Source organism: Halichoerus grypus, chromosome X (assembly GCF_964656455.1).
Source record: "Halichoerus grypus chromosome X, mHalGry1.hap1.1, whole genome shotgun sequence".
NCBI classification, from domain to species: domain Eukaryota; kingdom Metazoa; phylum Chordata; class Mammalia; order Carnivora; family Phocidae; genus Halichoerus; species Halichoerus grypus.
In genome coordinates, this window is record NC_135727.1 from 37,344,653 (window position 1) to 37,362,518 (window position 17,866).

The 17,866-nt window shown below is 42.6% G+C and overlaps 1 protein-coding gene and 1 non-coding gene across 6 annotated transcripts in view; both read left to right on the top strand.

Moving 5' to 3' along the window:
* The window catches only part of DCX (doublecortin), a 108,075-nt gene that overhangs the window by 39,703 nt on the left and 50,506 nt on the right, over positions 1 to 17,866 (top strand). The window lies entirely within an intron of this gene.
* Positions 14,102 to 14,246, top strand: LOC118536116 (U4 spliceosomal RNA). The gene has a single exon (XR_004917510.1). It is a non-coding gene; the product is annotated as a U4 spliceosomal RNA (small nuclear RNA).

The window sequence follows — 17,866 nt, forward strand, 5'->3', positions numbered from 1 at the left end:
TCTCTCCTGCCCTCCCTCCCTCTCTCTCATCCCTACCAGAGTGCCATAGATCTATAATGGCTCACATGCAGGAAGGAACTCATGCTGTAAATGACCCATAAGTTAAAGTCACATAGAAATGGTTCCTTCTTCAATCAATGCGCCAGGGGTCACAGGCTACTGATTCAGCTGATTCATCATCTTTTTATCATTGATGTAACTCACACAAAGGATAGTTTCTCCCCTGCATTTGGAAGGCAGCTCTGCCAGGAGAAGCAGGGACTCCTTAATTAGACTGACATATGGCCAAAAGAAGGGTTATGTGAAATTTGTGTCAGACTCTAGTGGAATCATTTCAGGAATCAGTGCAGTCACCAGTAGTTCAGACTGAGGGGAATGAAATCAGAGCCATACGCTAGATTAAGTTAAAATGGCTCTTCCTGGAGTCTCCCAAATGCAGGTAGGTGCATTGTCCCAATACCCAAACCTACTAACTTGGCCTGGCCAGAAATGAAGTTGGGTAGAAAAATAAAATTGCTTTTAATGGCTCTATTCTTTTTTTTTTTAAAGATTATTTATTTATTTGAGAGAGAAAGAGAGAGTATGAGTGAGGAGAGGGGCAGAGGAAGAGGGAGAAGCAGACTTCCTGCTGAGCAGGGAGCGCGACACAGGGCTGGATCCCTGGGATGACCTGAGCCTCAGGCAGATGCTTAACCAGCTGAGCCACCCAGGTGCCCCTTAATGGCTCTATTCTATCTCCAAGCATCACATATTCTGTTAACATTCCTGGCAACCCAGATTCTCTCTGTGGCTTGGGCCTGTCCTGCTCCAGAACTATACTCTGGACCAGGGTTCTCTAAAATGTGGTTAGACATTCCACCTGTGGCACGTGATTTTTTAAATGCGCTTCCTAGATAAGTGTTGTAAAGGTTTGTTTCTTTGTGAGAAAGAGAGCAAGGGAGAGGGACAGAGGGAGAGAGAATCCCAAGCAACCTGACGCGGGGCTCGATCTCACGACCCCGAGATCACGACCTGAGTGGAAACCAGGAGTCGGACACTTAACGGACTGTGCCACTCAGGTGCCCCAAGTGTTTCAAGTTCCAATAGTTATGTTTGCTTTGATGTATTAGGAAAAACTGGCACATCAGTCCTATTATTTCATCAACATTATTGCCTAGGATGAGGCTAATTTCTGTAGGCAAAAAAGAAAAAAAACAGTCATTTTTAAACAAGTGTATGCGGAGATGGCAAAAATCACGAAGGCGATGCTCAAATGACTAAAAATTAGTAAAGACTGGTCTAGACTGGTAGTTTTCAATCTGGAGTGATTCCCCCATGCCAGGGGACGTGTGGCAGAGTCTGGAGACATTTTGGTTGTGACAACTTGTGGAGAGGGGTGCTACTGGCATCCAGTAGAGGCCAGGATACTAATAAACGTGCTACGTTGCACAGGAGAGTTCCCCCAGCCCCTGTGAAGAAAGAATTCTCCATCCCCAAATGTCAGTAGTGCCAAAGTCAAGAAAGCCTGCTATAGACCAGTGCTTCTCTGAAGCACATATGAGTCACGTGGGTATCTCGTGAAAGCACAGCAGCTGATGCAGGATGTCTGAGGTGAGGTCTGAGATCCTGCATTTCTGACAAGCCTTTAGGTGATACCCATGCTGCTGGTCCATGCACCACACATTGAGTAACAAGGACCTATAACTTCCTTCTTTATCTCTCCACCAGATCCTTCCTATCGAGAGTTCCAACCTCTCGCGGCTTTGCTTAAGGTTTGGGTATTCTGAGAAACTACCAAGCAGTAACGACTGAAAAGAGATTAATGTGTTTCTTGCAATTATCAGGGCCACCGAAGCTTTAAAACAAAGATTAACTTGGAAGAGAATTTCAGGAGCTGAGCAAAGCCAGAGAGAGATGCGTGTTTTGCTCTGGGATTCCTTCTGGGGAATAGGCAAAGTTCTCAGTAAAAGCCAGGTGCACCTAGGCTGGGTTTGGAGAAGTTGTCTTGCGTATTTCCCTATGCCTGGTACCCAGCACAGTGCCTAGCTCAAAGCAGATGCCTAAAACATGTTTGTTGAGCCAATAGAGAAGTTATCTGTATGGGCACCTGGGTGGCTCAGTCAGTTGACCATCTGCCTTCGGCTCAGGTCATGATCCCAGGGTCCTGGGATCAAGTCCCACGTCAGGCTCCTTGCTCAGCAGGGAGCCTGCTTCTCCCTCTCTCTCTGCCCCCCCACCCCACTCATGCTTTCTCTCTCTCAAATAAATAAATAAAATCTTTAAAAAAAGAAGTTATCTATAGCTCTTTAGATAACTGCTAGAGCAGCAAAGCAGGGTATCTCTGAGGGCTGAACACTGTTGTCAACCCCTTCGAGACTAGAAAAACAAATGCCCTTCAGCAGCTTCCCATTTGAAACGGTAACACTAAAATGCACCCTCCCAGAATGTTCTGCTGACCCCCGGAGTGACAGCAAGGTCACTGAATAGTTGTGTGTTTTCACTCTTCTTTGTTCAAAGTGAGAAATCACTGAACTCTACCTCTGAAAGTAATAATACACTCTAGGTTATTTAATTGAATTTAAATTAAAAAAGAAGGAAGTCTACAGAGCAGGGTGAGGGTGGTGCATCTGGGGGCAGGGGGTGATATTTTACTTGTTCCTTTCTCAGAAAGGAAGCTTTGTGGTCAGGACTGAAGACTTCAGCCCTAGGAGAAGGAACTGGGCCAAAGAGGGGAATCATCCAGTAGTACTGGCTGAATACGCTTGGCAGTGTACCTCTTCCCACTACCTCTGACTCTTGGAAACGTGTGCTAATAGATTATGTGATTTGAGGTCTGCCAGTCCTGCCAGTGCTCCACATGTTCCCTTTCGTGGGCCTGCCACAGAACCTGAAAGCTCCCCTTTGAGGACTATCACCTTGGATAATGCACCTTTTCTAAAGTTTCCTGTTAAATATATGGATTCTTGGGGCACCTGGGTGGCTCAGTTGGTTGGGCATCTGCCTCTTGGTTTTGGCTCAGATCATGATCTCAGGGTTGAGAGACTGAATCCCGCATCAGGCTCCACACTCAGTGTGGAGTCTGCTTGAGATTCTCTCCCTTTCCCTCCCCCTCTGCCCCTCCCCGTTCTTGTACACACTCTTGCTTGGTCTCTTTCTCTCTCAAATAAATAAATAAAATCTTTAAAATATATGGATTTCTGTGTATAGAGAGAGTAGATTGGTTGGTTGCCTAGGGCTGGGGAGGTTGGAGGGAAATGGGGAGTGACTGCTAATAGGTATGAGGTTTATTTTTGGAGTGATAAAAGTGTCCTAAAATGGATTGTGGTGATGGTTGCACAACTCCAGGAATATACTAAAACCCGTTGAATTGTATACTTTATTTTTTTTAAAGATTTTATTTATTTATTGACAGAGAGAGACAATGAGAGACGGAACACAAAGAGGGGGAGTGGGAGAGGGAGAAGCAGGCTTCCCGTGGAGCAGGGAGCCCGATGTGGGGCTCGATCCCAGGATCATGACCAGAGCTGAAGGCAGACGCTTAACGACTGAGCCACCCAGGAGCCCCTGAATTGTATACTTTAAATGAGTGAATTAGAGAGCATGTGAGTTATATTTCCATAGGGCTATTATAAAAATATATAGGGGCGGGGCGCCTGGGTGGCTCAGTCAGTTGGGCGGCTGCCTTCGGCTCAGGTCATGATCCCAGGGTCCTGGGATCGAGTCCCACGTTGGGCTCCCTCTCCGTCTGCCTGCCTCTCTGCCTACTTGTGCTCTCTATCTCTCTGGCAAATAAATGAATAAAATCTTTAAAAAAAAAAAAATATATATATATATATATATATATATATATATATAGGGGCACCTGGGTGGCTCAGTCAGTTAAGTGTCCGACTCTTGGTTTCAGCTCAGGTCATGATCTCAGGGTCATGAGATCGAGCCCCACATTGGGCTCTATGCTTAGTGGGAGTCGGCTTGAGATTCTCTCCTTCTCTGTCTGCTCCCTCCCCCCCACTCATGCTCTCTCTCTCTAAAATAAAATAAATAAATAAAATCTTTAAAACCATAAAAATAAAGGTAAAAATAAGTACATGGATTAAATTAGGAGATACAGGTTAATTTAAGAGCTAACTAGGGAGTACTGCATGGGAGGGGAAAAGAGATTGTCCCACCAGCAGAGAAGGAAACATTGAAACAAGAAATACAGGGCAGGAATTGGGAATTTTCCTTAATTTTTCAACTCTTCATAAACGCATTTCTGCTCTTTTGGAATCCAACTGCCAATGATGTTATCAAGTTGTTCAACATTAGATTCATTGCTTGGAAAAACAGCCAGGAAATATTTGGATGCTGTGAACAAAGAGAGCCAGGTCCCCTAAGATAAAATGTCCATGGCATCATTAATAAAACATAGGGTTTGGCACTATCCCCATGGTTCTGGAAGCTCTTTGAATTAGATCAAGCCGCTGGACCATTGTTGCTGCCTACAAAGAGCTATAAGACCTGAGGCCTGAGAAAAATGGCTTTCTTTTTCATTGAAATGGAGACTCTGGTTTTGGAAGAGGTGATGTGAAAACCACAATTATCTCATATAGCCTTGTGGCCAAAGGCTCGAAAGCCACAGAGGGGGAACCCTTGTCTTTCCACATGTGGCTTTCCATGAACCCACTGTAATTTCAGTAGTTTGGTATGGCTCAATTGGAGTATAAATGGCAGGGCTACTTCAATAAATCTGTTTAAAAAACAGAAGTGGCAGGGCCTAGGATCTGGAACCCCTGTTCCCAGGGCTGAGCTCATGCTCACTGAACATCCAAGTGGTACAGTTTCAAACATAGTAAAGACATCTTCGCCCGCCCTCCAACTTGTGGCTTGAAATGCCTTTTGGGAGGAAAAATGGCATATTTAGCTATTGTCCGTGTTTATATATTGCTGTGAATGAAGGCTCTAAGGAGTGGGGCATGATGGTTTGGCCAACTTGGGAAAAAATGGCCCACCATTGGGGGATGGGGGCGCCAGCTAGGAGGTTGGGGCTAACGAAACAAACTGGTCTTTTTTTTTTTTTAAAGATTTTATTTATTTATTTGAGAGAGAGAGAAAGAAAGAGCACGAGTGGCGGAGGGGTGTGGGGAGGAGAGGGAGAAGCAGGCTCCTCACTGAGCAGGGAGCCTGATGCAGGACTTGATCCCAGAACTCTGGGATCGTGACCTGACCCGAAGGCAGATGCTTAACCGACTGAGCCACTCAGGTGCCCCAAACTGGTCTTTTTTTTTTTTTTTTTTTTCCAGTTTTGCTCTAGGCTTCTTTTGTCTGCAACTATGACCAGTATGTCCCGGGCTTGCAAATATAAATTGAGATGGGGCTGTCACTGGCACCCAGAATTGTGAATCTGCCCCAAAGGGCCACTGACTACCCTACTGCTCAGCACACCATTTGTGATTTGTCACTCCCTTGGGCACTATTAGTGCCAGAGAAACCCAGGACAAAGGAAATTCTGCAGGAAGACAAAGAGAATAGGTATTCGGTAGAGTACCGAATACATATGTATTTCAGAGTGAGGAATTATCTCTATTGGATGCCAGTTGGAGCTAGTCCAGCATTTGGCCAGTGACTGACCCTGGTTGCAAAAAACCCCCCAATTTTCAGGAAAGCATTGTGGAAACTCCTCTGATTGAACTCATCTCATTCTTTAGAGAACAGTGGGTTATTTATAAGGCATAATGATATCCTGCAATGCTCCCTTTCCTGCTAAGAAGAGATTTCATCATCTCCCCAGATTTCACACCAGGGTTCGTCTCACTTGGCTCCATTTTCCTTGTGTCTGCAGATCTCAAATTGTCATGGAACATCTTGTCAGGAAAAGGCCAGATGGGCAGGCAGGGAAGTGATCCAGGCCCCCTCACCGCACCCCCCACCCGGCCCTCTGCCCCCCCAGGGAAATAAAGTGCTCAACTTATCTCCATTCCCTCAGGGCACTGGGGAGTGAGGGGCCAGACAGTGACGCACAAGAGGGTACCTCCAACTTAGCTTAGAGCTGCAAAAACTGGGGCCAGATGAGCATTTTTGGAGATTAGGAGCAGGAAATTCAGATTTCCATGTTGTAAGTTCACATGATGAAATCTGATACCACCCCCTCCCCTGCTCTGGAAATGAACTCAGTCCTCTCCTTGAATCTGGGGTCTCCGAGCCACAGAAGCTCACAATACCCTTTTGGTTCGTGATAGATGGTCTAAGTGCTCACAATGCACAGGCATGGATCATGATACATGGTCTACGTGCTCAAAATGAGGGACATTCTCATTGCTTTTACATTTTGATTCCCGAGAAATGTTCTTCTCTGGCAATTCTGTGGTAAAGAGATTTTAGACGAAGTCATTCCAGAATCATCTTGGCATCCTCAGCACCTAGCATAGTGTTCCATAGGTGGTGCTCAGTAAATGTTTCCTTAAAGAGTAAGCCTGACATCCAGCATTAACCCGTCCTTGTCACTTTGGAATTTGAGCATTAGGGTCTCTGGTCTCTTGACCTCATCAGGCAGATGCTATCCCTTCTGTGGCCTATGTCTGCCCTCTGGATTGACTATGCCCTGGGAGCCTAGACAATGTCTACATAAAGCAGTCAGGGAAGAGGGAAGCATTGTTAGCCAAGCAACCATGCTTTGGATTCTTCTGCAAGCTGATCTAGGGTAAGATCTAGTTGGCTTCCTCTTCTTGGCCTTGGCCTTTAGCTTTGTGGCTTTGACCCACAGCTGGACTGATAACTTTCTATAGTCTTATTAGCTTTCCTGATTATTATTCCTCTTCCCTGACCCATGATGTGAACATTAGTCCACAGATGTCAGGGCAAGAGGCTTGGCTCTTATTGTATAGTCGCTTTACTGGTGATAAGTCAGAGTATAGTTCTGGGTTGAGGAATTCCAAACCAACTAACCTAGAAAAGGAGCAATGAGAAAGCAAGGTCAGGTTATCAAGTCTGGGGTTGAGATCCACAGGCCAGGATCTGAAAGTAAAATAAAGACAACACGCTGTCTTACATTTGGAAGCATGGGATAGGTTATGAAGATTCCTATCATGAGATTATGCTAATGATGTATTCAACCAGTTGTTCTCAACCAGGAGCAATTTTGCAAGAGGACATTTAACAACATCCACAAATATTTTTAATTGTCATAACTATGGGGATGCTGCTGTCATCTAGTGGGTAGTGACCAGGGATGCAGATAAACATCCTACAAGGCACAGGACAGTGCCCCCCCCAACAAAGAATTATCCAACTCAAAATGTCAGTAGCGCCAATGTTGAATAACCTTGTATTAAAGACAGATACAAATTATAGATCACAACTATATAAAATATACAGATGAAAAAAGACTGGAAGGATACACATCACAGTTATAATGAAGAGTGTCTGGGTGGCAGGATTATGCATCTTTTTTTTCTCTTTCTCTGGTTTGCAAATTTTCTAATATAACCATGTTGCCTTCAATTTACAGTAATTTTCACCTAAATATATGAACATATTCTGCTGGTAAAGTATTATAGTACTGCAGACTAAAGACCTCTCTGACCACCTGGCTTCTCCCTTTCCTTCCCTCAGTCCCTTTCCCAGAGGTAACCAGTTTGCGGATGTGACATTTCAGAGCTCTATCTGTGCATTTACCCATAGATAATGTGCAGCTAAAGAAAACATATATTATCTCATTATTTACAGCTTCATAATATTTTGCAGTTTATCTGTTTCTCTGCCGATGGACATGAGGTTGCTTCTGATCCGGGGCTATCACGGCAAATGCTGCATTGTACTTGCCTCCTTGAACATACTTGCCAGAGTTATATCCAAAAGTAGGTATAGGAATGAAAATTTCTAGGTTATGGAAAACACACATTTAAAATTTTATCACCGGGGCACCTGGGTGGCTCAGTTGGTTAAGTGTCTGCCTTTGGTTCAGGTCATGATCTCAGTGTCCTGAGATCGAGCTCCGCGTAGGGCTCCCTGCTCAGTGTGGAGTCTGCTTCTCCCTCTCCCTCTGCTGCTCCTCCTGCTTGTGCTCTCTTGCGCGTGTGTGCTTTCTCTCTCTCAAGTAAATAAATAAAATCTTCTTAAAAAATTTTTAAAAATTTCAAAAAGATTTTATCACCTACTATCAATTGCCCTCCAAAGAGCCCACATACTTAATTTTCTGACACCTTCACTAACACTTGATAACTTACGTTGTTTTTCACATTTGCCAATCAGATGGTTGCAAAACAGTATCCTGCTTTTGTTTTAATCTGCATTTCCCTTGTTACGGATGAGGCTGAGCACCTCTCCATATATTTGTCGAGCCTGTCGCATATTCTTTTCTCTGAACAGTGGTGTCCACATCCCTTGCTGACTTTTGTATTACAAGACCTTTCCAATAGTTTTTAAGAACAAAAAAGAGCAGGGTTTGGTTGTGTAAAAACACAGAAGTCAGCCTACCCAGCATCTTGCCTGCCCTTTTCTACCTAAGATAGAGCCTGAATCTCACCCAGGCCCAAATAACCCTTTCTTGCCATTCCTGAGAACCCAAGAACGCAGCTCTATTAGGAAACACATTACCCGGGCCCGTTCTCACCACTGCTCCCCATTGCTCTGCACTGTAAGCCTTTGCTATGCCAGCATCTTACCACTGAGTAGCCAGCAGGTACTGCCAGTCACATTCACTCTGGTCAAATACAAATCTGATATGTGATGAGGCATAAAGGACCATGAAAGGCAGCGTGTGAACTGAATGGTATCTGCTGTCCGTGCAAATGGCAATTAGGACCATTAAATTTCAGTTAATCTTCATTAAGAACATCTGTTGTCTAGCCCACATGAGGAAACCAAAGATGGGGCTGGGTAATTGTGACTACTCCAAATAAGTAGTTGTATCAACTGGTTTCCCACCCCGCAGGCATAAACTGAAAGAGATGTGGCAAGGAAAATGTATAACATGTGCTATGTAGTAGCTAAGGAATAAAACTAGAGAGAAGGCTTCTTCAAGACTCTTGGGCGTTATTCGAAACCGGGGTACCTGGAAGCCATGCCCCTTTGTGGTGAAGAACATGATGGATTTCATCCTGATGAATTTCAGGATCAGAAGCAGGGGCCCCAAAGACCCAACCAGAACTGGCCCTTGGCCAGATTAGGTAAGGTCAAGTTGGGCCTTACCCAATCTGGCCTTTCTGGTCCCCTTTATTTTGGTTGCCCCATCCCACATACCCTCCTACTCTGTCCCCTTGGGGCCCCACTCTCTGCTGAGGGACTGTTGATATTAAGCACTTCAAATCCCTGCTACCAACATGTTGCTTGCTTGCCATCCTTCTGCCCCACAAGTGGAGGACATCTTCTACTTCATGACTCTCCCAGTTGGCTTGTGTCTGTGTTGGAGCGGACTGTTCTCACCAGTTCCAGAAGATGTATTAGGGGAAGGGCAGGAACTTCTGGACCTTTGTCTGAGTTTAGGCAGGTTAAAATCTTCCTGACCATCAACTGCCATGGTGATGGTCTTCTTTTTGAAGTGAGTGGGGGGTCAGGTATCTCACCTTGGTAGCCTGACCACAGTTGTAATTTTACATTTTGGGGGGTGATTATTTTGTCAATATCAGTCTCCCCGCCAGTCTGTAAGTAACACGGGAGCAGGAACCAGGTCTATTTTTGTTCATCGCTGTATCCCCAGCACCTAACACAGTGTCTGCTACGTAAGTGCGAAATAGAATTTGTTGACTAAAAACACAAACAGTTGCGGCTTGGATGTTCTTAGAATGAAAGACAGCCAGGTGTTCTGGCAAGCGGGTGGGGAGCAGCATTTGTAAAGGGTAGGGCATGTCGCTATCTCTCTGCTCTCACCCTGGGAGTCCACAATTGACCTTTGTGAAAGGCTGTCCCCAGCCACAGCCATCCTCTGAATCTGCCAACAGTGCTCTCATCGAGGAAGGTTGGGAATGATTGAGGATGAAGCTTGCCTTTGACAGTTAACTATTTCCTCTGCTCTCAAAGCCACTGTCTTCTCCCCGACAGATGCTCATTAGCAGGCGCAGGCCCATCTTGCTTCTTGGGGTCTCAGGGTAAAACTGTGCCAGCAAGCTGTGGAGCTGGGATGATGGCGGGCAACCGAAGAGCTCAGAGACTGTATTTCCACTGAATTTGAAACAAGGACATACTGGCGCATTTCTTGAATCCTCACTGCTGCAGGAATCTGCCACTATATCACTCTCTTGCCTCTCAAAGAGAATTGACATGGAAGGAGGAGAGGATGGAGGGTGTTGCAAAGATGCTGGAAATGGAGCAAAGATAGCGTTGTGAACAAACTTTGACTCAAGCCTTGATTCAAGAGAATTCTTTTTTTTTTTTTTTTAAGATTTTATTTATTTGACAGACAGAGAGACAGCGAGAGCAGGAACACAAGCAGGGGGAGTGGGAGAAGCAGGCTTCCTGCTGAGCAGGGACCCCGATATGGGACTCGATCCCAGGACCCTGGGATCATGACCTGAGCCGAAGGCAGATGCTTAACGACTGAGCCACCCAGGCGCCCTGATTCAAGAGAATTCTTATGAACAGAACTAGTGATTCTTTCTCCACCTCTTCTCAACCATTCCATTTAACCTCTTTTCCAATCCTGCTCTTTTCCCACATCCTTCTCTTGACCTCTTATCTATTGCCCAGAATTCTTGCACAGTCTTAATACCTCTGTTCCTGAACAGCAAAAATCAGAGATTAAATGAATCCCTAGCCTCTCCCTTATGGATCCAGGATCTTGATGCAGAAATGAGGGGCAAGCTGGATCTATGAGTACTTTCTCTGCATCAGCTCCTCAGTTGCTAACTGGAATAGCTCTTGGTCATAAAACCCAGAGTTTTCCAGGGAGACCATTGCTAATCCCATAAACTCAAGACATAGATAGAGCAGTTGGCTTGAGTATCACTAATTTCATTTTCATGCTTATGCTTCCCATCATTCATTCAGGGACAAGAACAAGTCAGCTATGATAAGGGTAAACTGTGGATTAGCATTGCGTATCATAGCTGTAAATTTTACTGCAAATGAAATGCACAGATGATTTACAACCCGTTATAGAAGAAACAAGAAGGGACAGATGAGCCTTTGATGGAAAATAACTTCGTTATTTGCTTAGTTGGGTATTTGGGACTCGTTTATTTTTCACATTTATAAGGAGATAGTTCCCAATAGGTCTGAGGATTGGATTTATGATAACAGTTTAGGAGCTTAGGTGAAATTAATAAAACCAAACTTTAAAATATGCTGAAATGAAAGTTAAGAGTTTGAAGTCTAGCTATTTTTTAAAAGATTTACTTATTTATTATTAGAGAGAGAGATAGCATGAGCGGGGGGGCAGAGGAAGGGGGAGAATCTCAAGATGACTCCCTGCTGAGCCATGGAGCCTGATGCAGGGCCCCATCTCACAACCCTGAGATCATGATGTGAACGTCTGACAAGAGTCAGACACTTAACCGACTAAGCCACCCAGGCGCCCTTGAAGTCTAGCTCTTTTAAAGATACTGACAATTTCCCTTTAGAAAGTGATCCTTTCAACTCTGGACATCTGAGAGACACGAAGTTCATTGCTTTTTAGTGTTTTTTGAAAATGCATACACATAACATACTCATCCGTCATCATTTTTATGTGAGTCAAGCAATCCAAAAGTATAAAGAGAATATGTGAATGTCCTTTCTCCTCCTCCAGTTACTCTTTCTCCTTCCAGAGGTGACCACTGTTAAGTGTTCAATGTGTATCCTTCTAGCCCTTTCTGAATACATTTATATCAGTGGCTCTCAACCAAGGCAATTTTGTCTTTCAGGGGAACATTTGGCAATGTCTGGAAGCATTTTTGGTTGTCATAGCTGGGGGTGGGATGTTACTGTCACCTAGTGGATAGAAGCCAGGAATGTTGCTAAACTTCCCACAGTGCACAGGACAGCTCCTCCAAGAAGAACAAAACAAAACAAAAACCCCACAATCATCTGGGACCCCTGGGCAGCTAGTTCGTTGAGCGTTAGACTCTTGGTTTCAGCTCAGGTCATGATCTCATGGTTGTGGGATCGAGCCCTACACTGGGTTCGGCACTCAGTGTGGAGTTTGCTTCAGATTCTCTCTCTCTCACCCTTCGCCCCTCCCCACTCACGCACTCACATGCTCTCGCTCTCTCTCTCTCTCTCAAATGAATAAATAAAATCTAAAAAACCCACAAAAAACAATCATCTGACCCCAAATGTCAACAGTACCAAGGTTGAGAAACCTTGATTTACACATAGAGATGGAGGTAGAGATAAATATATCTATTCTTAAATAAGATCACATAATCTCCATTTGTCCACAATCTGCTTTTGCACCATTTGGAGCTCTGTCTGTATGGGTATATACGTTCCCATTGCATTCCTTTTTAATAGCTGCATGGTATTCTCTAGTATGGATATATTGTAGTTTATGAAATAGTTCTCTATTGGTGGATAGTTAGGTTGCCTCCAATTTTTGCAGTTACGTACAATACTGTAATAAGCATCTTTGTATGTATATCATTAGATTCTTAGAGGTATAATTACTGGGTCATTGATTACATATATTTTCTGTTTTGATACATTCTGCCAATTGTTCCATCCCTAAAAGGCTTTATAAATGTTTACTCCCATCCACAGTGTTTAGGAGTGCAGTTTTCTTATATTTTCTGCAACACTTTCATCAGTCTTTTAGATTTTTACTAGTCTGATGGATAAAAATAATATATAATTGCTGCTTTAATTTGCATTGCCCTGAGACTATAGAGATTGAGTGAGTGAGAATTTTGGCCATTTTAAATTAATTAGTTAATTAGTTGCCTGTTTATTTACTTTGCCCATTTTCCTATTGGATTCTTTGTTCTTTTTAAAAAACACTGATATGGGAGTGACTGGGTGGTTCAGTCGGTTAAGCGTCTGCCTTCAGCTCAAGTCATGATCCCAGGGTGCTGGGATCGAACCCCGCATCGGACTCCGTGCTCAGCAGGGAGCCTGCTTCTCCCTCTCCCTTGCCTGCCTGTCTGCCTACTTGTGATCTCTCTCTCTCTCTGTCAAATAAATAAATAAAATCTTTAAAAAAATAAAACAATAAAAATAAAAAACATTGATATGATATATTTTAGAAGGTAATCCTTTGTTGAATATGTGGCCAGTATTCTCTGTCTTATAACTTGTATTTATTTATTTGATTTATTTACCTCTTCTTTTTTTGTAAAATGTTAAATTAAAAGCCTTTAATTTTGGCATAATCAAATTTATTACTCTTTTACTTTGTGGCTTCTGTGTTTTAGATCTTGTTGAAGAAGGCCTTCCTTACCTGAAGATCATCAAAGCATTCTTCTCTATTTCTTCAAACATTCTTATTGTTTTTTCCTTTTATGCTCATCTCTATTTTTTGTGTTTTTTGTGAGCTACAGGGAAGTGTCTACCGTTTTTCAAAAGAGATAGGCAAGGTCTCATCCCAATTTATAAAATAATTAAATTCTTTCTCCACTGATTAGAAGTGTCATTTTGACTCTCAATTCATCTATGATCTCTGTTCCATGGATTTATTTCTGCCTGTTCCTGGCATAATACTACCCTGTTTTAAATACTATAGTTTATTTTGATGTCTGATATTGTAAATCTCCACTGGGCCCTTTTTTCCCCAAGATATCATGCCCTATTTTTATACATTTTGTCTTCATATGAACTTTTTAGAAACAGATTGTCAATTTTCATTAAAGTGCTACTGAGATTTTTATTTGGACTGTCTTGAATTGTATATCTAAGTTTAAGGAGAAATGACATCTTTAAAATATTTTGAAAATGAAAATATCTTTTATTTTCTTCGATAAAGACTTGTATAGTTTTCACCAACTAGGTCTAAGACATTTTTAATAGATTTACTTCTAGATATCTTATAATTTTTCTTGCTCTTGTGAATAGAATATTTTTCCTCTAAATTTTTTAATAATTGACTATTGCTGCAGTATAAGAAAACTATTATTTTGTATGTTGATCTGGTACGTGGCCATCTTGCTAAACTATCTTATTGGAGCACATGGATTTTTGTTCGTTTTCTGCAATTTTCTGAGTAGATAATCATCCAGTATGAGAATAGCAATGATTTAGCTCTGCACAGTGGCAGTATTGTGGCCAATGAGGTTTATCCGAGGCACAATTATTGCTCATTGAAAATAGTGATAATTTTTCCTTCTATTTTGCAAAATTTATACCTCATTTTTTGTTCTTACTGCAAGCTCATTACTTTGTAAGGCTATGTGTTTAAAAGTTCAATCCTATGGTGAGTCAAAATCTGTTTTGAAATTCTTTTTGTCCAGCAGTTCCAGCTCAGTGTTCTAGAGCTAAACAGAATAAGGCAAATCATTCTTCTGCAGGATAAGCCTTCAAATATTTAAATTTGTTTATCGTGTCCCCCACATCTTCTGTTTTCCAGGATAAGCACCTCTATTATCTTCAATATATATGCTTTTCCCATCCTGAGTCATCTTTCTCCAAATGCATTCTGTTTTGTTGATGTCCCTCTCAAAACATGGTGCCCAGAGTGGAAGAGAGTTCAGATATTGTCTGACCATTGCCCAGTACATATAGAGAAACTAATTTTACGAAGTTGCACACAACACTCCCCTCAATGTCCTGTAAGATTACAATGTTAGAGCTACATGGCTTTAACATATTATTTTTTTGCAATGGAATTCTTTTTTTTTTTTTTTATTTGAGAGAGAGCACGAGCAGGGGAAGAGGCAGAGGGAAAAGCAGACTCCCTGCTGAGCAGGGAGCCCAACATGGGGCTCAATCCCAGGTCCCCGAGATCATGACCTGAGCCAAAGGCAGATGCTTGATGGACTGAGCCACCCAGGCGCCCCTGCAATGGAATTCTTTTGCAAATGAAATCTTAGCCAGAATCCCAATTCTTAAAACACTTAAGAATGGAGTTTCTCTTGTTGAAATGAAAGGAGGGTGGGAGGTTACAGAACCTTCATGTCAACTTCCTTCTTGTTCCCCAAGGTAGCCCAAGAAGCATCCCAAGGATCTGAAGAGCGTAGTTTGAAAACCATGAATTGAGTCCAATCTCTTCAGAGAACAATGTGGCCCAAAGAGGCAAAGTGACTTACTGAGGTCACATGGTGACTTAGCGAGATAGATAGAACTAAACTTGGGTCTCTTAACTCCCATTCCAGAGATCTTTTCACTGTGTCATTCTATTCCTCACTATTAACTCTCACACATTAATGACTCATATTAGCCTTGGGATCAACTAAAATCCTAAGGCTGCTGTTAATATCCATCTTGCTCCACCATATACAGTTGATTTTTGGAAATCTAAATGTGGAACTTTACATTTATTAAGTACATTAAATATAATCTCTCCTGGAACTCAAAGGAACATTAGAAATCTTTGCTTTTGGCCCATAAGTCCTGCCCTTTAAAAAACTTTTTAAAACTTTTTTTTTTCTTTTAAGATTTTGTTTTCAAGTAATCTCTATACCCAACATGGCACTTGAGCTCACAACTCCAGATCAAGAGTCGCATACTCCACTGACTGAGCCAGCCAGGTGCCCCAGAAAACTTTCTGAAATCTTGATTCTGTCATTTAACATCAATCGCTTTCTTTTGGCAGGGCTATTCAAGTAAAGCTACAATTCATTACACTGACATTAAACCCCCAGTTCTTCAATTTGCCAACAAATGTATAATCAAGACCTAACTTCAGGGGCACCTGGGTGGCTCAGTTGGTTAAGCGACTGCCTTCGGCTCAGGTCATGATCCTGGAGTCTCAGGATCGAGTCCCGCATCGGGCTCCCTGCTCAGCAGGGAGTCTGCTTCTCCCTCTGACCCTCCCCCTCTCATGCTCTCTTGCTCTCTCTCATTCTCTCTCTCAAATAAATAAATAAAATCTTTAAAAAAAAAAAAAAAAAAAGACCTAACTTCAAAAACTTCAGACTGATATTTTATGGCATTTCTGTTCCTTTACCTGGAGAACTCCTACTCATCTATTGAGACCCATTTCTTTCTTTTTTTTTTTTTTTGAGACCCATTTCTTTTTTTTTTTTTTTTTAAGATTTTATTTATTTGACAGAGAGAGACACAGCGAGAGAGGGAACACAAGCAGGGGGAGTGGGAGAGGGAGAAGCAGGCTCCCCGCTGAGCAGAGACCCCCGACGTGGGGCTCGGTCCCAGGACCCTGAGATCATGATCTGAGCCGAAGGCAGAAGCTTAACGACTGAGCCACCCAGGTGCCCCTTGAGACCCATTTCTAATGTCACCTCCTCTGTGAAGTGTTGCTATGCCCTCATTCTTCCTCCTTGAAGCAGAATTGATGGGTCCCATGTCTATAATATACTAGAATTTTAATGACTAACATACTTTACTATTTTATGAATTCCTAAAAGGGTCTTATGTATTTTCTGCATCTCCAGACTGTGAGCCTGGGATGGCAGGTGGACTAAGGTGACTGCCTACTGAGAAGGAGTGCACATCGGGGAGGAACTCAGCGCTAGCGTGTTGTGAGGGGTTATGATTTCTGCCATGGGCTCAGGAAGGAAGTATTTTGCCAACCCTGGCCCAGGGCATAGTCAGTACACAAAACATGTTTTTTAAACTATATTTTTATATCCCCCACAGATGTCTAGAAGTTTTATCAAAAGAAAAGGTAGCTGGGCATGGCTTGTGCTGACCCTTATTTGTGTCTAGTGATCCTAATTTTGCTTGAGTGCTCACAAACAGTATTCTAATAGCCCTTTTGCAGTATTTTTGTGGGTATCAGCATCAAGTTAATTATTCGTTTATATTTTCTGAGATATACTTCTTTCCCTTTTCAAAAAGTAGGACAACATTTCCTTGTCTTTAGCCTTCTGGCGCCTCTTCCATTTTCCAAGAACTTTCCAGGTGGTGGTGACTCATTTAGAGAAAATGGCCCCATTCACTCGGACCTTTCAACAGCATTGTTTGTCATGGTCAGGGGCCATGACTAGGAGAGCTGTTTCTTGGAAAAAGTATATTTGAATTGGGCAAATCAGAGGCTGAAGTCAGGATGGCCAATAAATGTGTTATTGACAGAGGCCTGGCCTAGAAAGACAGCCAAGTCTAGGGAGGCAGTTTTCTCTGAACCATGGCCCAGCAAGCATTTCAGATGGCTCTCCCTGTCTCTCTTCCCTTCCCCTTCTCTTGGCTCCATGTTCTCCGCTTGCTGTAGTTTGTCCACTCTGAGCTGAATTTGGATGGCTAAAGCATAACCTCAGCACAAAAATGACCAGAAGAATGCACATCTGCCCTTGAGTTCCGGATGAGGGCCTAGGTCAGTAACTGTTAATGACAGAGATAATAAGCAAAACAGGAAACTATTTCAAGAAATTGAAGATATTAGGTTAATAACAGATGTACTTCAGGCTGTATGTATCTGAAAAAGAGAGGAGATCAGCTATGGAGACACACACAAATACAGTAAATGGCGATTCGTTGGAATGCTAAAAGAAATAAATGTTCTGTGAACCTACTAGATGCCCAATCCTGTGCTAGCCTGGGAGGGTGCAAAGACACCTAAAGATGTTGCAATAATTAATTAAACTGATTTTTAATTTAACCGATTAATAAATAATTAAACCGATTTTTCTACCTTGATAGGGGAATAACAAATAGCCAGGGTCTGATGTTTAGTTTTTTTTTTTTTTTTCCTTCACACTTCTGCTTGAACAAAATTTGGAACCAAAGTATAAGTGAATTTTTGAAAAGGCTAACCTTCAGTGACCGGAAAATGAAATTCATCCATACGCTCTGTTTCAACCATGTATTAAATGACCCTGGATCTACTGTAAATGTGGAGAAAATGAGATTCAAGTGATCGTAGCTTGTCTCCCGCACTCCATGCGGAGCT